Here is a 25,103-nt window from a genome sequence, read left to right on the forward strand (position 1 = left end):
TTCTGGCCTCTGTGCTCCATATTCATGCCTGTGAAGGTCAGAAAAGAGTGTCTGATCCCCTGGAACTGGAACTACAGATGGTCGAGTTGAACCGGGTCCTCTGGAAGAGCAGCCAGTGCTCCTAACATCTGAGCCATCTCCAGCTCCTCCCTCCTTTACCTTCTCCATTATAGCTGCTCTAAGTTACAGCAAACAGTTCAGTAGCAGCAACAGGCCACAGTGGCCCACACAGCCTAAAACAGTTCAAGCTGGCCCTTTAAACAAGAGATTTGCTAACTCATTCCCTATCCATGGGTTATACAGTTCAGGAGGTTCTGAGTTGACAAAGCCTAGCCATGAAGGTGACAGGAAAGAACACTCTACCCCACTGTTGGAAAGTCACAGATTCTGAGCTGGTGGCTGATTTCATTAGGCAGATCACATAGGAGTGAGACCTTAAGTCAGAAGATGCCTGGGAATCCTTCTTTGTCGGTTGTTATGTGAGGTCCCAACGCACCAGGTTAAAAGTCAAAATGGATTCGTGCTGAAGGTATATCATTTTTTTTTTGTCTAAATAAAAAAAGGTTTTAATTCTAACACATTAAAACTATATGCAATAAGAACAATTATCAGGTAAGAACTACATTTATAATGTCCAGTCCATTTGTATTTTGGAAAATTTGAAGAAAATACTGTATTATCTATCCTATCTTAGTCCAAAATTTTATTCCTAAACCTTTTTTTTGAGACAGGATTTCTCTGTAGCTTTGGAGTCTGTCCTGGACTAAGTCTGTAGAACAGGCTGGCCTCGAACTCACAGAGATCCGCCTGCCTCTGCCTCCTGAGTGCTGGGATTACAGGCGTGCACCGCCACCGCCAGGCACCTAAACCATTTTCAATCATATCTTTTTTTTTTTTTTTAAAGATTTATTTATTTATTATGTATACATTATTCTGTCTGCATGTATCCCTGCCGACCAGAAGAGGGCACCAGATCTCATTTCAGGTGGTTGTCAGCCACCATGTGGTTGCTGAGAATTGAACTCAGGACCTTTGGAAGAGCAAGACAGTGCTCTTAACCACTGAGCCATCTCTCCAGCCCCCATCATATCTTGTATTACCATCTCAAAACTACCTTTTTAGACCTCAAAACATTCTCCCAGATAAGCAATTTAAGCTTTTATGTCTCTCAACCCCATACATACATTTTAACCTCCTTTGTGAGTTTCTTTATGGTTTTCATTCAGGTTACATGTCACTGAGTTTAAACTAGACCGTTATCCAACTTTCTCAGATATTAGAGAGCGAGTAGGTAAATTTCCCCAAAAGACCAGTGTCAACTAGCAGGCAATAAAGACTTCTCTGCTCAACCTTCATGTAAAAAAGGAAACCTCAGTGATTACAAAGAAAGTAAAGAAACTTCTTGCTTTTAGTTTCTGTTTTCTTCAGCATTTTTAATAAAAAAAAAGAAAGAAAAAAGTTTATAGGTATTTTGCCTGTTCTTATGTACTTACAAAATCTGCATGCTTGGAACTAAAGTTAAGAAACAGCTGTGGCCGGGTGGCGGTGGCACACGCCTTTAATCCCAGCACTCGGGAGGCAGAGCCAGGTGGATCTCTGTGAGTTCGAGGCCAGCCTGGGCTACCAAGTGAGAACCAGGACAGGCACAAAGCTACACAGAGAAACCCTGTCTCGAAAAACAAAAAACAAAACAAACAAACAAAACAACAACAACAACAACAAAAAAGTAAAAGAAAAAGAAAGAGAAAGAGCTGTGAGCAGCCACTGGGAACCAAACTCTGGTCCTCTGCAAGAGCAGCAAGTGTTCTTAACCATGGAGTCATCTCTCTAGCTCCTTCAGCCTTTTCAAACTCTAAAACCAACCTTTTCTTGGCTCACAGAAATACTTACCCGGTTTTAAGGAATGAAGTGTTACATGATTCTAAAACTAAGAATAAAGCCAACTGTGAAAGTTAAATTAAATTATTGTAATTTTGTTCTTTATAATGTTGGGATTGTAATACGTAAAGCTAAATCCTGTGTTTCCCATACTTCCTTGCAAAGAGATTTATCTAGTGAGATAAAAATAGAAGGTACAGTTTGCTAAAACTTGTGGATTTTTTTTCCTCCAGGACAGGGATTCTCTCTGTATAACCCTGGCTGTCCTGGAACTCACTAGATAGCCCAGGCTGGCCTCCAACTCAGAGATCCACCTGCCTCTGCCTCCCAAGTGCTGAGATTAAAGGTGTGCGCCACCACCTGGCCAACTTGGGGATTTTTTTTAAAGAGAAATAAAAATAGGGGGTCTACAGTGAGGACTCAGCAGTTGAGAGCCCTTTTTCTTATTGTCTGAACATGCAACCACTTCCTGCAGCATAATCAGACATGACCCATAGCTTCAGGGAACACCATGCCACAACAAGACAGGCATTTAGCGAATCTATTTTAAAGTATGACAGGGCACAGTGGCACATACTTATAGTCACAGAGCTCAAGTGGGGACTTCAGGTGTTCAAGAAGGATCAAAGTGTTCAAGGCCAGAGCAGCTACATATTAAAGCCAGCCTTGGGCTCTAAGAGACCCCTCCCCAACACACACACAAGATACACTAAGTGGGTACTTGTGTGTGGCACAGGGCTGGAGATGGCATGCGAACAGGAAGCTTCCTGGAGGAAGTGCTGAAAGAGCCCTGAACTGATGAGAAAGACAAGCGATAATAAAGTCCTCCATCACATTCAGGTCAAGGCCCCTCTTAAATGGCAGCCCACTTCTGTCTCTCAGGACATTTTAGTCAAGGTTTCCTTCCTTCCTTCCTTCCTTCCTTCCTTCCTTTCCTTCCTTCCTCCCTCCCTTCCTTCCTTCCTTTCTTTCCTTCCTTCCTTCCTCCCTTCCTTCCTTCCTTTTCCGTTCTTTTTCTCTTTTTGAGACAAGAATCTCAACAAGAATGGCAACTCAACTGCTTCTGCCTCTGGTGTGCTGGGATTAAAGACATGAGCCGCCACCCTCAGCTTGAGCATTCTTCTTTAGATGGACTTATAGCCTCAGGAATCCCCCACCCATAGAACACCCATGACTCTGCTAGGTGGTGGGCCCGCAGTCACATCCCACACTGATTTTGAGATAGCTGTACTGTTTGGTAGCCATCAGCAGGATGAAAAGACATAGGATGGATTTCTCAGCCAACAGCTTATAAAACCAGAGTGAAAGAGCAGGATTCAGGAACTAGTCAGAGAAATGGGACCCTAGTCATAACGCTTGGCCCTGGGAAGAGACACGGTATGCTGAACTGCCTGGAAGGCCATTAACTGATAACTAAACCCAGTTCCAGAAGTCCTGGGTATGCCCACAGGCTGCCAAGGAGAGCTATGGAAGCAGATCAGCATAAAAGCAATCATTAAATGCTGAGCTTTAGTTTGTTTTGCTTGTTTTTTAGGTTTTTTGTTTGTAATTCAACTGCATGGTTCTCAAGTGTGAACTCTGTAGATGAAGAAGTTGTACAGGAGTATCAAAGGGTTGGGTTCACCTGCAGGAACATCAAAGGGTTGGGTTCACCTGCAGGAACTAAGATAATTACTCAGCAGAAGGCTTCCTGATAAAGAACAAGTGCACCCCAACTGGCCCCTCCAGTGCCAATCCAAATGGGCTTGTCAATGACCCTCAGGAAAGCTGTCCACCCTTATAAAACCAGCCTCAGCTGGGCAGCAGTGGCTCACGTCTTTAATCCCAGCACTCGGAGGCAGAAGCAGGTGGATCTCTGTGAGTTCGAGGCCAGCCAGACCAACAGAGTTACACAGAGAAACGCTGTCTCGGAAAACAAACAAACAGACAAACAACAACAACAAAAACTTTGCCTAAACTATGGGGACAATGGCCCACTGTCCACTCTCACCCCTTGAAAGTGTTTGGCTCTGCAAGTTTCTTTTTATTCCTATAATAAATGCCTGTCTTTTATACTACATTCTGTGTTTCATCTGAATTCTTACAATGGAGATCAAAAGAACCAGGCAAGTAAAGAGAGAGTCCAGACAGAGATCTCAGTAATAATACTGTCTGGCTAACAGTAGTATGACAAAAGCTGTGTGTTAAGGTAGGTCTTACTACTCTTAAGATATCTGGGGCCATCAGGTAAGCACAAAACCATCCTTTGGGATCATGAGAGATGTGTCCAAATTATTCCCACTACCTCAGCTGGCACTGAGCCAACTGCCAGTTATGTGAGTGAGATCATGCCAGGCCATCAAGTTCCATTTGAACTGACTTAGACCAGACCACCCCAAGAAGCAGGAGAAATAAACATTTGTCTTAAGTTCTTGGATTTTAAGGCTGTTGGCTATACAGTAAGAAGTTACTAATATACTTCATATGGACTAAACACCTACAGCCTTCACAGGCTCCACCCCTTGGTCCAGCCTGTTCTGGATGTCAGCCTGGTTTATCAATGGCTTAATTAAGTGCAGGCCCCAGGGCTACACACACACACACACACACACACACACACACACACACACACACGCTCTGTTCTTACAGCACGTTACACTTTCTAGGAACAGCTTGGGTTCCTTCTATTGATGTCAGTCTCGGAGACTGAACTCAGGGCTTCACTAAGTGTTCTACCAGCCTACATTTATTTTATTTTCTAGTGCTGGGGATCCAATTCATGGCCTTTCACATGCCAGGCAAAAACTGTCCCATTAAATAACATCTGGAGTCTTTTTTTACCCCTCTTTTTAAAGAAGATTTATGAGGCCGGGCGGTGGTGGCACACACCTTTAATCCCAGCACTCGGGAGGCAGAGGCAGGTGGATCTCTGTGAGTTCAAGGCCAGCCTGGTCTACAGAGTGAGATCCAGGACAGGCTCCAAAGCTACACAGAGAAACCCTGTCTCGAAAAACACAAAACAAAACAAGTAAAATGTTCTGAACCCTGAACTGCAATTATTCAATGTGTAATACTACATATTCGGTCATTGTGGATAAAAAACCTAAACTTGCCTGATATTTGCCACATACAATTAAATATTGCTAAATACAGGGGCCAATTCTCATACTCATCCCTCTTACATCTGTCTGCAACATCTGATGGCCTTTCCCACCATCCTTGACAGTTTTGTTTTCTTGGCTTCCAGAACAAAGTCTCCTGATTTGCTCCTATTTCTCTAGGCCCTTCTCAGACCCTTCTGCTAGCTTCTCCTGATAACCAATGTAACTACCCAGCCCATTTCTCTTCTCTATTTATACTCCCTTGGTGAGGCTACCAAGTCTCATGACTTTAAATACCATCTATTCCCTAGTGACTCCTAAAATCAGCAGCTAGATCCTTTTGCTTGAGGCCCAGACCAGTATAATCAATCACCTATCTGACATCTCCACTTGGATGCTTAACAGGCATCTGAAACTTAAAAAGTCCAGAACAAAACACTGTTTCTATTCCTCCCACGGTGGCTTCATCACTGAAATTGGTAACTCAAATCTTCAACGGCTCACGCCAAAACCTTGACGTTATCTTTGCTTCCTTCTCACACTTGATATCTGACCCACCACAAATCTAAGTACTTTCCACTTTCTGTCACCGTGGTCTAAGTTCAAGAGACCGTTCCTCCTAGATTACTGCAACAGCCTAACTGTTCCCAGTTTCTACTGTCTCCCCATATTACACCCCCACTCTACTCACACAGCACCAAGAGTGACCTGATTAAAGTGTAATTCAGATCAAATTACCGGCCAAAGGCTTTCGCATGTGGAGTAAGAACAAAATTTTTCCACTGGCCTACAAAGCCCTACACCTTACCTGCTGCCTACTTTACCTTTCCGACCTTATATACCAAGCCAGATAAAATGGTTCACTGCTGTATGTATCTCAAACAAGCCAGGTTTGCTCCTGTCTTAGGACCATTACACTGTTGTATAGAAATCCACTCACCTCCTCCTTCCTTTCAGGTCTCTACTCAAATATGGTCTTTTTTTCTTTCTATTATTTCTTTACTACAGAGGAAGTGGCCCTAAAGCCTCATACAAGACAGGCACGTGTTCCATTAGTGATGTCTCCTAAGATTTTAAACACAGTCTTATGAGAACAGGTTTGTGGTAATGTTGTTGCTTTACCCGCCAACTGCTGGAATTTATGCTCCCTGGGAACAAGTAATTGGGGGGGCGGGGGGGGGGCGGGGCTTGGAGAGGTTTATTTTCCCATGTTTTTCTTTTCCTTTCTTTCTTTCTTTTTCTTTTTTTTTTTTTTTTTTGGTTTTTTTTTTTTTTTTTTCTTTTTTTTCCGAGACAAGTTTTCTCTGTGTAGTTTTGGTGCCTGTCCTGAATCTTGCTCTGTAGACCAGGCTGGCCTCGAACTCACAGAGATCCACCTGGCTCTGCCTCCCGAGTGCTGGGATTAAAGTCATGCGCCACCACTGCCTGGCCTTTTCCCATGTTTTATCACTGATATTTATTATATAACTAATGTTTAACAAATATGATCTAGGGGGAAAAAAAGGTCTGCCTTGTTCCTGCATAGTCAAGAACCCACATTTACCGAGCTAATAAAAACTGTATAGAGGCTGGAGAAATGGCTCACTGGTTAAGAGCTCTTGCAGAGGGCCTGGGTTCAATTCCCAATATCCACATGGTAGCTCACAACTAGCTATCTATAACTGCAGTCCTAGGGGATCTGACAATGCCCTCTTTTGACCTTCTAGGGCACCAGGCAGGCAACATGGTGGACATACACACATGCATGCAAGTTACTTGCACACATAAAATGAATAAATGTAGTCCGGTGTAGTAGGGCATACCTTTAATCCCAGTACTCAGGAGACAAGAGGACCTTTGTGAGCTCCCGGGCCCAGTCTAAATAGGAGTTACTTAGTGAGGCCCTGTCTCAAAAACAAAACAACAAAAACCCAAGTAAACAAATAAATAAATCTAGAAACAATGTATATAGAGATGGACATGGTTAACTCATCCCTGTAATCGTTGCGCTTGAGAAGCTGAGGGAGAATTTTGAATTCCCGGCCAATCTAGGCTACATATTGAGACCCTATCAAAAAACAAAACAAACAAAAGAAAAGCTACATATAATTCAGTAGGGTCTTGGGATATGTGTACAATGTAATACATAGCTCTCTAGCTACAAAATTAGGCCTGGGGCTGCTACTCAGTTGGCAGAGTCCCTGAGTAGCATGAATGAATGTTACTGTTCCTATCACTGCATCAAAACCAGGTATGGCAGCGAAATTCTAGAACTTAGAAGGCAGAGACACAAGAATTAGAAATTCAGGTTACCCTTTGCCACACAGTGAGTTCTAGGCCAGCCTGGACTGCATGAGACCTTGCCTATAAAAAAGAGAGGGAGAGAGGGAGGAGGAGAAGGAAGGACAGGTAGTGAGGGAGAGAGACAGTGAGGGAGGGGGAGAGTTCCCAGGCTTGTGCCCCTCTGGAAAAGAGGGGGAGGAGATTTCTAGGTAGGCATGGCAGTTCTTGCCTATAACCCAAATACTCAGTGCCACGACAAACCCGTTTCAAGTACAACAGGAGAAACGGCTTCCTCAGTAAAGTACTTGCTGCATAACCCTGAGGACCTGGGTCTCTTTCTCCAACACCCACGTAAAAAGCTGGGGAGTGCCGCTGTGCCCCTCTGTGAGTCCCAGTGCTGAGAAACCAGAGACAGGGAGGGCCTGGGCCTGCTGGCCAGCTAGTCTAGCCAAATTTCTGAAATCCAGGTTCAGTGAGAGACCTTGTCGAAAAAAATAAGGTGGACAGTAAAGGAGGAGATCAGCGGTTATCAATCTCTGGCCTCCATACGCATGTGTCTACACACACACACACACACACACACACGCACGCACGCACGCACGCACGCACGCGCGCGCACACACACACACACGCACGCACGCGCGCGCACACACACACACACACAGTCTGGTTTAGCGGCTCAGGAAAGAAGACGAGCACCAGGTGACGGCGAACTGATGACCAGGGAGAGGCGCTGCCTGCCCTGTGCCTTGCGTTGCAACCTGAGCTCTCAAGAGGGTGCCCTTGACCCGGAACCACCTCTACACCTTTGACCCTCCTTCCATCCCAGCTAAGCTGCCCTCTCTTACCAGAAAAGAAAACTGTATGTCAACGTTTGGAGGACCGCAGTGGACAGCATGGAGGCTGTGTTCAGTCAAAGGCCACACACCTACATCAAAGGAAGGAAAGTAACAGTGGACTCCACAAACGCTGATCCATATGTAACCAGTTTAAAAGAAACATGGCAAGAGTGAAGCCTCTCTGTCCCCACCCTGCCCCACAAGTCTGTCACCGCACCCCATCAACTGGACATCCTGAGGTCACTTGAATTCACCCACTACTTTGATCTCCAAAGATACCCAGTACTTTTCCTAGTCCTGAACATTAACTTCCCCAGCCGAAGGGAAGCACCCCCGGCCCCAGATTTCCTGACAATGCTCACACCACAGCTAGTCAGTGGGCAGGAGCCCCACCTCTCTACCTTCCCACTTTGCCTTACACAAGCACGGCCCCGGCTAGCCACTGTCTACAGCTGTCTCCTTCAGTTCCTCTGAGACTTTGGTCTATACTCTGTCTGTCAAGTCCTTTTCTAACTTCTAGCTAACTCCTCAGAACTGTCAGTCCTCCCCTTAAGCATCACTTCTCAGAGAACCTGTGTTCTGGGCTGGGGTGAGTGATTCTGGCTTCCTCAGTGCTCACATGCCCAGCAGTCAGAAGGGCAGAACATGGCTTCTCTCACACACTGCTGCAGTAGCTCCAAACCAGGCACAGCCTGACAAGCAGCGGAGGCTGCGGAATGACCCAGTCACTGAACAAGCATGGGAAGGAAGGAATCAAACCGGCCCAAGCCTGTGAGGATCTTCCTTGTCTTTCTGATTTAGAGAAATGATTATGTTTAAATCTTAAGGGTGTAAGCTGAGCTGGTGAGATGGTTCCGTGGATGACAGTGCTTGTCACCAAGCCTGACAACCTGAGTTCAATCAATCCCTGGGCCCACATGGCCGAAGGAGAGACCTGACTCTGGCAAGTTGTCTTCTGACCTCCACATAAAAATGTGGCAAGTGGCCGGGCAGTGGTGGCACACGCCTTTAATCCCAGCACTTGGGAGGCAAAGGCAGGCAGATCTTAGTGAGTTCAAGGCCAGCCTGGTCTACAGAGCGAGATCAAGGAAAGGCGCAAAGCTACACAGAGAAACAAAAAACAACAACAACAAAAAATGTGGCATGTGTGCACATACTCAAAACCACAGTAAGTAACTATATTTAATAAAAAAAAAATTAAGATGCCTGTTTTTTTTTTTTTTTTTTTATTTAAAGAGTATAAACTACCTGGAGAATATAATCTCACTTAAATAATACTGTGGAATTCTCCCCTAAGGAATGCCATGATTTAGTATCCAGTTGAAAAAGAATCTTGAACACAGCATAATTCTCGAGGGCAGTAAGAGATTTAAAAAAATAGAGACAAATGTGTAGCTCAGTGGTAGAGCCCATGTTTACATGTAATGAATCAAAGTTCAATCCTCAGCACCAACATGAGCAAACAGGAAAATAAAAACATAAAATATATAAAGGCTACCTTTCTGTTTTGCAGAAACTAGGAACCTGTTAGGTACCATTAGACTTTTAGCAACAGTCATATGCCAAAATTTAATTAGGAAGGTACCTCTGACTATCCCCTGCCTAGACTTTCTCATAATCCCTTTGATGTCCAGAATTGAGGCATTATGGCAGACACGCTAACAAGACTTAAACTGTAGGGCTGACCCCAAAGAACAAGGACAGAGCTGGGACCAGGGGCAAGCACACAGCTTCAAAGCTCTGAACAACAAATTCACAGCCAACAGACTAGCTACAGAATGGTTACTACTCCCTGACAGCCGACTGGTGCTGAGTCTGAAATGCTAACATGAATGCCTTCAGGGAGATGAGAGAATGTTTCTTCACCTGCAATTATGTTCCGATTGAAAACCAAGAAGACAGCCAGGTGCAGCTAGTTCTAAGACAGCCAGGGCTACACAAAGAAATGCTGTCTCAAAAAAAAAAAAAGAAAGAAAGAAAGAAAGAAAGAAAGAAAAGAAGAAGAAGCAGCAGCAGCAGCTGGGCAGTTGTGGCACACCACCAGTACTCGGGAGGCAGAGCCAGGCAGATCTCTGTGAGTTTGAGGCCAGCCTGGTCTACAGAGCAAGATCCAGGACAGGCACCAAAACTACACAGAGAAACCTTGTCTTGAAAAAAAAAAAAAGAAAGAAAGAAAGAAGGGAGGGAGGGAAGAGAGAGAGAAAGAAAGGAAAGAGACAAAGAGAGAGAAAGCTGGCCATGGTGATGCACAACTATAATCCCAGTCATTGGGAGGCTAAGGCAAGAGTTTTAGGTCAGCCTTGGCCACACAGCAAGTCCAGAAAAGAAGAAGAAGAGGAGAAGGAAGAAGAGGAGGCGGCGGAGCCAAGCAGTGGTGTCACACACCTTTAATCCCAGCACTCGAGGCATAGGCAGGCAGATCTCTATGAGTTCAAAGCCAGCCTGTTCTACAAAGCGAGTTCCAGGACAGCCAAGGCTACACAGAGAAACCCTGTCTCAAAAACAAAACAACAAAACAACAACAAATAAAACACAAACGAAAAAGAAACAGTTCGGTGTGGTGGTGCACGCCTTTAATCCCGGCATTTGGGAGACAGGCAGGCCAATGGAGACCAGCCAGAGCAACACAGAGAACAAGTCTCGGGGTTGGCCCTGGGTTCGATCCTCAGCTCTGAGGGAAAAGGAAGAGAGAGAGAGAACAGAAAACAAACCAACACAACTAAAATTTGATATTTGGGATTCACATGGTGGAAAGAAAAGGCAAGCAATAGGCAAGCAAATTGTCCTCTCATCACCACAACATGCGCGCAGACACAGACAGACAGACAGACACACAGAAGGGGAAGGGAGGTACATGGAAGGAGAGGGGGTGGTAAAGAACTGAAAAGGGAAGGAAGGGGAAGAGGAGGAGAGAGGTACTGGTTGACTCTTACCAATTTGTTTCCATAAATATTACTTATTTGAACAGTGCCTTCAGTGACTCTATGACGTGGTCACATATTTCTGCCTTCCCACTGGGAGCAAAACCAAAAGCAAGACAAAGGAAAGAGAAGCCATCCCTCAGCACAACTAGCTGACAGGGCAGTCACTTGCTAGGCAGCCACCACCTCAAAGCACAGAGGCACCTGCTCTCCTCTCCACTCACTGTACACGGGACTCCAATGGCCAGCCTGCTCTCCTCTCCACTCACTGTACACGGGACTCCAATGGCCAGCCTGCTCTCCTCTCCACTCACTGTACACGGGACTCCAATGGCCAGCCTGCTCTCCTCTCCACTCACTGTACACGGGACTCCAATGGCCAGCCTGCTCTCCTCTCCACTCTCTGTACACGGGACTCCAATGGCCAGCCTGCTCTCCTCTCCACTCACTGTACACGGGACACCAATGGCCAGCCTGCTCTCCTCTCCACTCACTGTACACGGGACACCAATGGCCAGTCTAATGACCTATTCTGTGAAGCATAATTACCCTAAGCACAAAGGGTCAGCTAACTGGGTCATGAAGGAGAAGTAAATGTAACACCACAGATGCATTTAGTTTGCTATTAAGTTACAAAGCTTCAGCTGGTAAGAAAAACAGTCCTCTGCCAGCTCTAGCAGATCTTTATTGGCTTTTGTTTCTTTTTTGGTTTTTTGGGGGGGTTTTTTTGAGCTGAGGATTGAACCCAGGGCCTTGCGCTTGCTAGGCAAGCACTCCACCACTGAGCTAAATCCCCAACCCTTGTTTTGTTTTTGTTTTTTAGAGACAGGGTTTCTCTGTGTAGCCCTGGCTGTCCTAGAACTCGTTCTGTAGACCAGGCTGGCCTCAAACTAACAGAGATTCATCCGTCTGCCTGCTGAGTGGGGGAAGGGGATATCAAAGGTGTGTGCCACCACTCCTGGCTACTGTTTCTTTTTTCTTTCCTTCTTTCTTTCTTTTTTCTTTTTTTCTTTTTTATTATGTATATACATGTATGCCTGCAGGCTAGAAGAGGGCACCAGATCTTACTACAGATGGTTGTGAGCCACCATGTGGTTACTGGGAATTGAACTCAGGTCCTCTGGATCAGCAGCCAGTGCTCTTAACCTCTGAACCATCTCCCCAGCCCTACTGTTTCTTTTAAGTTACATTTATTTATTTACTTTTTTGTTTATTTAGTGTGCACACTTGTGGCGGCCAGAGACAACTTGCAGGAGTTGGTTCTCTCCTACTGTATAGGTACAAGAACTCGAAACTCAGGTTGTCAGGCTAGCAACAGTGACTTTACCCACTGAGCCATCTAACTGGCTCTTTCAAATACATCCAGAATAAGCTGAGCATGGTGGCACATGACTGTAATCCCAGCACTCAGGAGATAAGGCAGGAGAACTGCCCGGAGTCTAAGGCTAGGTGAGGCTACATAGCAACTATTAGACCAGCCTGGGCAACATAAGATCCTGTCTTAAAGCATGCACAGATAGACAGACAGACAGACAGACAGACAGACAGACACACACACACACACACACACACACACACACACACGAAGACACAGACACACAGACACGCAGATTCAGACATACAAACACATGCAGGCAGCAGGAGGGACTGGGGATGTAGATCGATTGGTTCAGCGATTGCCTAGCATGTTTGAAACCCTGGGTTAGATCCCCAGCTCTCCATAATCCCCATGACATGGCCCACACCTGTAACCCCAGCTCTCCATAATCCCCATGACATGGCCCATACCTATAACCCCAGCTCTCCATAATCCCCATGGCATGGCCCACACCTGTAACCCCAGCTCTCCATAATCCCCATGACATGGCCCATACCTGTAACCCCAGCTCTCCATAATCCCCATGACATGGCCCACACCTGTAACCCCAGCTCTCCATAATCCCCATGACATGGCCCACACCTGTAACCCCAGCTCTCCATAATCCCCATGACATGGCCCACACCTGTAACTCCAGCTCTCCATAATCCCCATGACATGGCCCACACCTGTAACTCCAGCTCTCCATAATCCCTATGGCATGGCCCACACCTGTAACCCCAGCTCTCCATAATCCCCATGGCATGGCCCATACCTGTAACCCCAGCTCTCCATAATCCCTATGGCATGGCCCACACCAGCTCTCGGGGTGCAGGCAAGCAGATCCAAAGCTCATCAAAAGCTGGTTACACAGCAAATATGAGGGCAACTTAGGTGGCAGGAGGCACTTTCTCCAAAAAGGGAGAGACCGCAACATTTTGTCTTGTTTTGTTTTCTGACATTGCTTCACACCAGCCTAGGGACATTCTCAGCCCTTTTTCTCCTGCAGTTTAGTCTAATCTCTCCTCGATTTTATCATGACTTCCACGAAAACATTCCTAACTTCCAGTCGCCAGCCCTGGCAAAGCAGCTTCAGCTCCACCTCATGCTCATTCTTCTAAGGGTCTGCTGGGAATTCCCGCGGCCGGCTACCAGCATCCTCCACCAGAAGTCCTCTTCCCTCACGTCCGAAGCTGCTCCTTGCCCCTCCCCCAACAACATACAGTCACCAGAGTTCTTTCCTCCCTCACTTCCTACCATTTTTAGTCACGAGGAGTCAGGCATGTCAGGACCTGGGGCACGCACACAGGAGTGACTCAAACAGGCCGTGCCCCTGGAGCTCAGTTTCCATTTCTTACTTGGCTCTAGCTGAGGAGAGAGACTGATGCCTTGGAGCCTGGGGTGGCGAGCCATGTAGTAACAAACACTGGTTTGTCTTTAAGGCACTGAGGGAAAACTCTCGAACCCTAGGCACAATTTTGTTCCATAGTTTAGTTTTACTTGTGGTGCCAAGAACAAGGTGAGTTTTTAACTTAAGATACTTTTTCAATGGACAAACTAATTGACATAAGCCTTAAGGTTTTCACTTTCTTTTTTGTTTGTTTTTGCTTTTGAGACAATCTCAAAATACACAGCCTTGGCTGGCCTGAAGCTCATTATGTAGACCAGGCTGGTCTTGAACTCACAGAGATCCTCCAGCCTCAGCCTCCCAGTTGCTGGAATTACAGGCATGAGCCACCACACCCACTTCTGGTGCACTTGTACGCAGAAATCAGCTCACCAGAACCAGCAAAGTGGCTCAGTGGGTAGAAGCACTCACCCCCAGGCTCACAGATCTGAGTTGCCTCTCCAGAACCAACACACAGGAGAGAACTGTCAGGTCCAAAAGGTTGTGGTGCCTATTAGCATACCAAAGCTCTCTGGCCTCCCGTCTTCTCACCCCTAAATTTCTCCAGGTGTGGGCTTCCTTCCCCAGATTCTCATTCCCGTACAACCTTCTTATCTAGCTGCGGTCTCGGTCTCTCTCTCTCTCTCTCTCTCTCTCTCTCTCTCTCTCTCTCTCTCTCTCTCTCGGTCTCTCTCTCTCTCTCTCCTCCTCTTTTGGCCTCCTCTCTCTTGGCCTTCTTTACTTGAACTCTCTCCTCTCTCCCAGTCTGCTGGCCATGTTTAGTCTACTACTTTCTTTCTCTGCTCTGGACACTGACTATACACTCCCTCATATCTACAATAAAAACCTTCTCCTCAACTATACCTTGGAGCAGTTATGTCCTCAGTTTATACATCTGGTGCCAAAACCCTCAGTTTATACAAGAACCAACTCCAAGTTGTCCTCTGCCCTCCACACTTGCACTGTGGCAAGCGCATGCCCACATGCACGCACATGCACACACAAATGAAGTAAATAACTAAGAAAAATCTGCTTAGTAGCTAGGCCATAACTATGCTTAGAGCTAGCCTCTAGCTCAGCAGTTCCCAACCTGGGGGTCATGACCCCTTTGGGAAGTGGACCGACCCTTTCACAGGGATCGTGTATCAGATATCCTGCATATCAAATATTTACATTATAATTCCTAACAGTAGCAAAATCACAGTTAGGAAGGAGCAACGAAAATAATTTTATGGCTGGGGGTCACCACAACATGAAAAACTGTATTGGCTGGGCGGTGGTGGCGCATGCCTGTAATCCCAGCACTCCAGGAGGCAGAGGCAGGTGGATCTCTGTGAGTTCGAGGCCAGCCTGGGCTCCAGAGTGAGTTCCAGGACAGGTGCAAAGCTACACAGAGAAACCCTGTCTCGGAGAAAAAAGAAAAAGAAAAGGAAGGAAGGAAGGAAGGAAGGAAGGAAGGAAGGAAGGAAGGAAGAAAGAAAGAAAAAAAAGAACTATATCAAAGGGTCACAGCATTAGGGGGTTGAGAACCACTGCTCTAGATGTTAACTATGGGATGTAAATGAACGTAGTCACATTTTTATTTTTATTTGTTGCCATACCACCCCTTTTTATTTTGTAGCTATGTAGTGAAGGGGCCAGCTCTAAAATACAGGTTATATACAGGATGTGCCTGACTGAAAATACTCATTCATTTAAGTATTTTAGAATTTTCTGTTCCTGTTAAATGTTGTCTTGTTTCATTATTGAGACTCTTTCAGGACAAAAACTGAGTTTTCAGTATTAAGCAGCTACTAAGTCCCTGAGAATTAATACTTACAAATACATTGAAGATAACATTTCTTTATAATCTGGTGATTATTTAAATGCATTTAAATGTTCTCTGGATAGCAATTAATTACTAAGAAATATTAGGAGGGGTTGGGATTTAGCTCAGTGGTAGAGTGCTTGCCTAGCAAGCACAAGGCCCTGGGTTTGATCCCCATCTCAAAAAAAAAAAAAAAAAAAAAAAAAAAAAAAGAAGAACAAGAAGAAAAGAAATATTAGGAATCCTAAGCATTAAAAGAAGGATAAACTAATTTTAAAATAAACAGTATGTATGCTAGCTAGTTTTATGAATTTCACAGGCTTGAGAGACGGGAACCTCAATTGAGAAAATGCCTTCATATGACAGGGTTGTAGAGAAGACTGTGGGACATTTTCTTCGTGATCGATGTGGGAGAAAGCAGTCCACTGTGGGTGGGGCCAACTCAGTCTGGCAAGAAAGCAGGCTGAGCAAGTCCTGAACAGCACTCCTCCACAGCCTCTGCAGCAGCTCCTGCCTACAGGTTCCTGTCCTGTGTGAGTTCCTGCCATGACTTCCTTCAGTGATGAACAGTGATGTGGAAGCACAAGCCAAATAAACCCTCTCCTCCCCAAGGTGCTTTTGGTCATGGTGATCCATCACAGCAATAGAAACCCTAACTAAGACAGCATGATCAAGTCAAGCCCAGCAAGATGGCTCAGTGGGTAAATCAGAGGTATATAAGCCTGATGACCTGAGTTCGATTCCTAGAACCCACAAAAAAATAGGAGAGAACCTACTCCAAAAGCTGTCTCTGACTTCTTATGCCATAACATGTGTGCCCATACATGAACATCTCATATGTTCACACAGGCACACACACATACACACAGGCACACTTTTTTTTTTTTTTTTGGTTTTTCAAGACAGGGTTTTTCTGTGTAGTTTTTGGTGCCTGTCCTGCAATCTGTCCTGCATCTCACTCTATAGACCAGGCTGGCCTCGAACTCACAGAGATCTGCCTGGCTCTGCCTCCCGAGTGCTGGGATTAAAGGCATGTGCCACCACCGCCCAGCATTAGGCACACTTTTTTTTTTTTTTTTAAGATTTATTTATTTATTATGTACACAGAAGAGGGCAACAGATCTCATTACAGATGGTTGTGAGCCACCATGTGGGTGCTGGGAATTGAACTCAGGACCTCTGGAAGAGCATTCGGTGCTCTTAACCTCTGAGCCATCTCTCCAGTCCCTAGGCACACTTTTTAAAACATTTAAATACAAAAAAAAAAATATTTTGAAAGTAGTATCATATAAGGAAATAATATATTAAAGTATTTACTCCACTGCCCCTAAACACAAGCTGGATCTCCTAAACACTCCACACAGGAATATAAACGCAAAAGGCTAAACAAAAAACAAAACCAGGGAGTACAGTTGACCCCTTCTCTGACAGTCAGAGGAGACCTAGCAGGTCAAATGTACCAACTCTCCAGGTTCCTAGAACCACTCCCAAACGGGCTCCTCTCAGAGACAATCATTTTCTAGCATGAGCCACCATGGGGCTGCAGAAGAAACTAATCACACAGACTATCCTCTGCTTTGGAATATTGTCTAACAATAAAAACCAACAAGGTGCTAGGTGCTAGGATGGCATTGCTCAGTAGTAAAGCACTTGCCTAGCATGTACAATGTCCAGTACCCCTAAAACCAAAATCCAAAACATAAAATCTATGTGGTAGTGCACACCTTTAATCCCAGCACTTGGGAGGCAGAGGCAGGAGGATCTCTGTGAGTTCCAAGGTCGGCCTGGTTTACAGAGAAAGTTCCAGGACAGCCAGGGATATTATTATTATTATTATTATTATTATTATTATTATTATTATTATTATTATTATTAAGACAAGGTTTCTCAGTGTAGCTTTAGAGCCTTTCCTGGATCTCACTCTGTAGCCCAGGCTGGCCTTGAACTCACAGAGATCCACCTGCCTCTGCCTCCGGAGTGCTGGGATCAAAGACGTGCGCCACCACCTCCTGGCAAGCCAGGACTATTATAAAAACCAAAAGAAAAAAAAAATTGTAATAGTATGGGGAAGTCTTTGATTTTCTCTCATATCTCTTATTTTAACTTTCGTAACTTCAATAGTTTTCCCTTTTTTGATGGTACTGGGCACTGAACCCAGGACATGTGCACACTAGGCAAGTGCTGTCCCGCAACTCTCAGACCTCTTTCACTTTTCATCTCGATACAAGGTCTTGCCAAAGTCCAGGCTGGCTCTGAATGCACTCTGTAGCCCACAAGGCCTTGAGTCTGTAACCCTCTCGCCTCAGCCCTCCACTTGGGGTCACAACCACATGCACCTGTTGTTCTTTCACTCACACTTTTTAAACTAAGAAACTGAGGGTCTGGAGTACACCTTAGTGGCAGGGCACTGTCCAGCATGCATGACGCCCTAGGTACAGTGCCCAGCACAAGAAAAATAAATGAAATGGAATAAGACATGACATCTAAATTTTTAAATAATTCCAATTTTTTCATCTTCAAACATCAACTGTTTTGTTTTGCTGCAGAGTACCTTACACATATGCAGAAAACTCCATCACTGAGCCAACTCAATGCCCCAACTCCTAGACTTACTTTTTAAGTTGATTAACACAAAACTGACGTTTTACGTAAGACAAGTGACATCCTTTTATTATACTACATAAAAATTCTCAATAATACCAAAATCTCTGATTTAATTTTCTCCTAAACGCTTTCTAGCTCAACTTGTGGCTCTGCCTAAGAATCATCCCAATTTGTACAAATAAGTTTTCAAGCTCTAGAAAGGCACAGAGGCCATGTGCCCTGCCCAGTTGGGGGTATCTGATTTCCTTTGCCTGACTGCCTGGCCTCCTTCCTTGTGAGACAGAGTCCCACCTATGGAGCTGTGGCTGTCCTGGAACTCACAAAGATCCACCTGCCTCTGCCTCTCACGTGCTGGCTGAGATCACAGGTCTGCGCTGCTAGGCCTGGCTGGTTCCTGTTTTAGCCACTGACCTCTGTATCTCAGACTCATTTTATCAGATGGAACTGCATGCCCCTTTATTTCTCCTGTAGGAAAACCAGAAAGTCAGTTCAGTGAAAGTAGATTCTGTTAGTGCTACGGGTTTATCTGGTAAGAGTTCCTTGTGGTTGAACGGTCAAACACTAGTGATTACTTTATTGCAGGTCAGACTTGATAGCTGCCCTCACCCTGAAAATGGAGTCAGTGCTAAGCAATTATTTGTCAAAGGTTTCATTGCCATAGTAACTTAGAAACACCTGCAGAGTCTCTTGTAAGTCCACTTTTCTCTGGAAACAAGTGTCTGATTGCAGAACTCAAAAACAAAACAACTCCCCCCAAACAAAACCAAACAAAAAAACCCACAAACCCATGAAGCACAATGAAGCCACATCTACCTACACATCACAACATAACAATGTCTCTGTAGTTAAGAGTACTTATAGCCAGCCTGGCGGTGGTGGTGGACGCCTTTAATCCCAGCACACAGGAGACAGAGGCAGGAAGATCTCAATGAGTTCGAGGCCAGCCTAGTCTACAAATCGAGTTACAGGACAGCCAGGACTATTACATACAGAAGTCCTGTCTCGGGGAAGCAGGGAGTACTTATTGCTATGGCAGAGGACCTGGGTTCAGTTCCTAGCTCCTATGTGGCAATTCAAAGCTATCTTTAACTCTAGTAACCAGGAAATCTAACACCCTCTTCTGACCTTCCTGGGCACCAGGCACACATATGGCACATATACATACATATAGGCAAACACTCATATACATATATATATATATATATATATATATATATATATATATATACATACACACACACACACACACACACACACACACACACACAAAATAAATCTCTTTTTTAAATGTTATTTTTCAAGATTTCTAACTACTGAGCCATCTTTCCAGCTCCAAAATTTTAAAATTTTATGTGCATGATTGTTTTGCCTATATGTACATCTGTGGACTGTGTATGTGCCTGGTGCTCATGGAGGTCAGAAGAGGGCATTGGATCCCCTAGAACTATAGTTACAAATGGTTGTGAGCTGTCAGGTGGGTGCTGAGGATCAGAACTGGGTCCTCTGGAAGAGCAGCTAATGCTCTTAACCACTGAGCCATTTCTCCAGCCCCCAAAAGAAATGTTAAAAACAAACAAACAAACAAACAAAAACCCTCACACTTGGGACTGGAGCAATGGCTCAGCAGTTAAAAACATTTGCTATTCCCCAAACCACACATAAATCCAATTTCAGGGGTTCTGACACTCTCTTCTTCAATGGCACTAGGCACATGCCTGCATGCAAAATTTAAAAAAAAAAATTATTTCTGCCAGGTATGGTGGGGAACAAAGTAGGAGTGTAGCTCAGAATGTTCCAGGCTGGCTTGGGCTATAGAGTGAAATCTTGCGCCGCCCCCCCCCCCCCCCCCCCCGACAAAAAAAATCATGTGTATATGTTTTTATTGAGACAGTCTCAACCATGTATGTAACGTAACATTGGTTCTCTCAGAACTTTGAACTCACAAAGATCAGTCTGTCTCTTACTCCTGAGTACTGTGATTAAAGCCAGGCGTTTGCTACCCTGCCTGGCTGCATATGTTTGAGGCAAGAGCTCACTCTGAGATCTAGATTATTACAGAAATCATGTATCTGAATTTTCTAGGCTTTTGTTGATTTTTTTTGTTTGTTTGTTTGTTTGTTTTTCGAGATAAGGTTTCTCTGTGTAGCTTTGCGCCTTTTCCTGGATCTCCTCTGGCTGGCCTCAATCAAACTCACAAAGATCTGCCTGCCTCTGCCTCCCGAGTGCTGGGATTACAGGTGTGTGCCATGACCGCCTGACTTGTTTGTTATTTTTTATGTTAGGTTCATACTACTAAGATCAGGCTGGTATTGAACTTCCAGAAATAATCTTGCCTCTAGCTCTTGAGTGCTGGGATTGCAGGCATACACTACTACCTGATATTTGTGTGTTCTATTTATTTTAAATTTTTTGTTTTGGACTTATTTTGTTATGGTGTGAATGTTTTCCCCACATGTATATATGTATACCATGTGCATGCCTGGTGCCCAAGGAGGCCAAGAGAGAGTGCCAGACTCCCCGGAACTGGATTTATGGATGGTTATGTGCCACCATGTGAGTGCTGGGAACCCAACCCATTCTGGGTGAGAACATCAAGTATTCTTTTTCTCCAAGACAGGATCTCTCTATGTAGCCCTAGCTGTCCTGGAACTCACTCTGTAGACCAGGCTGGCCTCAAACTCACAGAGATCTGCCTGCCTCTGCCTCCCAAGTGCTGGGATTAAAGGCATGTGCCACCACTGCCCAGCAACATCAAGTGTTCTTAACCAGTGAGCCATCTCTCTGGCCCCTTTTTGCAGTTTTGAAACATGATCTTAATATGCGGTCCAAACTGGCCCAGAACGTGCCACCTTCCTACCTCTACCTCCTGGGTGCTAGGATTACAGGCGGGTACTAGCCTCGCCCAGATTGAATTTCTTCTCTCTCTCTCTCTCTCTCTCTCTCTCTCTCTCTCTCTCTCTCTCACACACACACACACACACACACACACACACACACACACACACAGGCCAGGGAGGTGGCTGATCAAGTAAAACTACCCTGCTGCCAAGCCTGACACCCAAGTTCCACCCCCAGTATCCACATCGTAGGACTAGCTGTCCCTGACCTCCATATTCATGTGCACAAGATAAATAAAATGTAAAAAAATATTTTTAATGGAAGATTACAGATGTAGCTCAGTTCATGCAGTGCGTGCCTATCAGGCACAAGGTCCTGGGTTCATTTCCTGGTGCCTTATAAAACCAGGCATGGGGGAGCACTCTCAGTCCTTGGAAGGTGGAGGCAGGAAGATCAGAAGTTTAGGGTCATTTTTCAGCTACATGGTTGAGTCTGAGGCCAACCTGGGCTGTATGAAAACCAATCTCAATGCATAAATTGAATAAATGAAGGATTGGACCCAGACCAATAATTTCATAGGAAAAGTGACACAACCACATGGTAAGAGAACATTCTTTGTAACAGAATTTTCATCTATAAAACAGGGACTCTTTAGAATTGTCAATTTAGCTGGATGTGGTGGTGCACGCCTTTAATTCCAGCACTCTAGGCTGAGGCAGAGGCAGAGGCAGGCGGATCTCTGTGAGTTCCAGGCCAAGCTGGTCTACAGATGGAGTTCCAAGACAGCCCAGTCTACAGAGAGAAACCCTTCTGGGAAGGGGGGGGTGGGGGTAGGGATTCTACCAATAGAACTGTGTACAAATATCTTTCACTTCTTGGCCCCAAAACATGTTTTAAATTCATAGCCCTAAAGCCTTCATTTTCTCCTGTTTTCTGTAAAATGGGTGTTCTGAAACTCTAGTATTCTCCAGTATAGTTTTTCAGAAGAAAATGAGTTTCCTTATCACAAATGAATCTAGCTTCCCCTACTCAAAGACTATCACTCCGTATCATAATAATGTTGGATCTTCTTTTTCTAGTCTAAGGGCTGTTTCTTTCAACTGAACGGTCTTCCATCAAGACGTCTTTGTGCCCACAGATCGTAAGAGTAGTGCCTGAGCTGGGTTTTGATGTCTTCCTGATGTATTCTATCCTTAGCATGATCCTGGGAACAACGGACACAGACGTAGGATAACTTCCTTCTGTCCACCAAACCCAGCTTTATACCTTTACATTTCTGCCCTGTTCTTCAGATCCCTCTGCAGTCTGGAAGGTAAACGTACTCATTCACAAACGCTCATCTCCCAGGCACATCTTTCCTCACCATTCAGGTGTAATAAAGCCTTGACAGGAACATTACATCTCATCTTTTGTCTCCTCAAATTCAGCAGTTTTCTTCCTGAGCTACAAAAGTAGGCCAGAGCCAGGACACTGCACTCGGGGCTGGCAGGGTTAACCAAACACTTCTGGGATGTTCCTGTTTTCAAGCTGTTACCTGAACACCAGTTTCTTACACATTTGCAGCAAGAAAATCCCATCTCATTTAGCAAGAGGATGGACCATCTCCACGACGAGTCCTTTGTCTGAAGTTCCCACACCTCACAAACGCTCATCCACAAAGCACCCATCCTCACACAGGTATGGATTGATCTGCTCCGCACTGGGCGAAGCAGTCTAGGGTTTCACATCTGTATAGGTTAGGTTCAAGATCCTACAGGATCCAAAATTCTGCATTCAAATGCCCAGGTCCTATCTCTGAGGTGGGGAAAACGAACCCCAGGACGACCCTCGTACTTAGTGCACTGCACATAATAGCATTTAGCACAGGCCTCCTCCAGCCAGGGCCCCGCGTATATTCGCCTCCAACCTCAGGAGCCGGGCGGCGGCAGAGGCCGGGCCAGCGCCCACTCTCAGCCGCGCCATGCCCTCCTTCGCCCTCACCCGCCGCCGGCTGCCTCTCACCTGGCACGCTGGCATCGCCCGTCCAGAGCCGCACGCGAGACCACAGATCCGGACAAGTTTCGGAGGCCGCCCGTCCGCCTCCAGGGAGGCTAGTGCGGATGCGCGGGCACCGGAATCCAGCGCACCGACACCGGGAACACGCCGCCGGTTTCCAAGGAACAGGGGGCTCTGGTAGGGAGGGGCGGGGCGGCTGGAGGACAGCGCATGCTCTGTGACGGGGGTGGAACCGCGAGAGGAGGGGCCGGGGAGGAGAGCTGCGCATGCTCGCGCCTTGGGGCGGTGCTTATGAAACCCGCCGGGAAGCGGCTGCTCTCTGGGTTTCTGCTGTAGAGGTATTGATGTTAGGGGCTTCCAGCCTCGGAAACTCTGGGGTTTGCCCACCGGCGTCAAGAATGTAGATGCTTTAGAGGTTTTCCGGGAATGAAGAAAGGTCTCGTGTTCGACAGTAACCTGTGTTTGCAGAAGTCCAGGTATCTCCAACTGGCCGCATTTTTTGACTCGGAATGATTGGCCTTCCTGTTCGCTCAGGTGACTGTCTGATCTCTTCCTCTGGGTGTTCTTTGGTTGTTCCTTAAATGTCATTTCTCTTTTACACTATGACCTCAAGTTCCCTTGACCTCCTTATGGAGCCTGTGTTCTCCCAAGGAAATAGATTTTGTAATGAGACTACCCTTAGTTTTTTACCAGACTGCTATTATAGTGAAGCCGGTAGGTCTTAGTGTGAAATTGGCTCTGCAGAATGTGACTGGGGTTTATTCTATGTGGGAATAGTCTCCTGGCTACTTCTCAACTGCAAAAGGGGAGGCTCCTAGTCCTCATCCCACAGCAGGCTGGGATGAAGGAACATGCCAGCTGAAGGTGGTTCTGTGACCCTTTTACCAGTTCTAAGCCTTGCCACCATTACCGCCATGTCTCTGCACCTGGGCAGCTTCCAGGGTGAAAAGAAATCCCAACTTCAAGCCTTCCTCTGCAAATAGGCCGTTTTCTCCTGTTCGCTAGTGGCAGAAAGGATCAGAGTTAAAAAGTGGATGCACTTGCCTAGTTAGTATTTTCTATTTATTGAAATATTTCTTTTCTTTGTTTTTTCGAGATAAGGTTTCTCTATGTAGCTCTGGCTGTCCTGGAACTCTCTCTGTAGACCAGGCTGGCCTTGAACTCAGAGATCCATCTGCCTCTGCCTTCCGGGTGTTGGTATTAAAGGCGTGCGCCGCCACCGTCGCCGCCACCACCACCACCACCCCGGCTTGCATTTATAGTCCTGGATTATGGTAATTCTCCTAGATCAAGGTTTTTCAGCAGTGATACTGCTAACTTTTGGAGCCTGGTAGTTTTTATTAGGCAGAGATGGAGAGGGTTGTTTGCTATAGGATGATTAGCATTATCCCTGGCCTCTACCCAGTTGATACCATTAGCACACAACCAGTTGTGACCAAAATAACCAAAAGTTACTTTTGTGCTTATCTGATTTCCCATTTTCTTCCTCTACATTAGCTGTTCCTTAGGAAATGAAGGTGCTGGAGTGTAGCTTAGAGGTAGAGCATTTGCCTAGTTAGTATCTGTGAGAGCCTGGGCTTTACACCTCAGCACTGCCAGATAAAACTAAAACATCTATAAGATGCTACTGAGTGAAACATTCTCTAGAAACGCAGATTTAGGAAAATGAGCGTTAAGCCCCACACTAACTCAGGACTTCTAGAACTTTTAAATAACTGGTGATTTCTGGGCTGGTGGCACACACCTTTAATACCAGCACCCTGGAGGCAGAGGAAGATGGATCTTGAGACCAGCCTACACTACAAGGTTCCATTCAAGACAGCCAGGGATACACAGAGAAACCCTGCCTCAAAACACACATACAAACAAATAGTGATTAATGTTCACTATCAACATCCAAGAGTTTTCCTGATTTATAGACCACCAAAAAACCCTTTTGCAAGAACATGCCTCTTGAGATGTGTGTCTGGTTCCTTCAGCAAACCTCACTCTGGTGGCTAAGCCACCACCTGCTTCTGTTTGTTAACCATCATAGTCTCTCTCCCCAGTCAAAGCTTGTTGACCTTGTTTCTTCACCAATCTTGTGCCAACTTTTATCTCCTAAATATTTCCCAGCCTTTCTGGCTTTTAGGGCC

At 45.5% G+C, this 25,103-nt stretch overlaps 1 protein-coding gene across 3 annotated transcripts in view; it reads right to left on the bottom strand.

Moving 5' to 3' along the window:
* Gfod2 (glucose-fructose oxidoreductase domain containing 2) overlaps positions 1–23,165 on the bottom strand; it is a 42,540-nt gene extending 19,375 nt beyond the window's left edge. Inside the window, exon 1 of one of the 3 annotated variants that reach the window (XM_036187675.1) lies at positions 22,975–23,165. The gene's annotated coding sequence lies outside the window, so the exon portion shown is untranslated. Of the gene's footprint in view, positions 1–8,068; positions 8,130–22,974 lie in introns of those variants that run through there. The other 2 variants (XM_036187672.1, XM_036187673.1) reach the window with 2 other exon arrangements.
* Between the last annotated feature and the right edge of the window lie 1,938 nt (positions 23,166–25,103).

The sequence above is a fragment of the Onychomys torridus genome, chromosome 5 (assembly GCF_903995425.1).
Source record: "Onychomys torridus chromosome 5, mOncTor1.1, whole genome shotgun sequence".
NCBI lineage: Eukaryota > Metazoa > Chordata > Mammalia > Rodentia > Cricetidae > Onychomys > Onychomys torridus.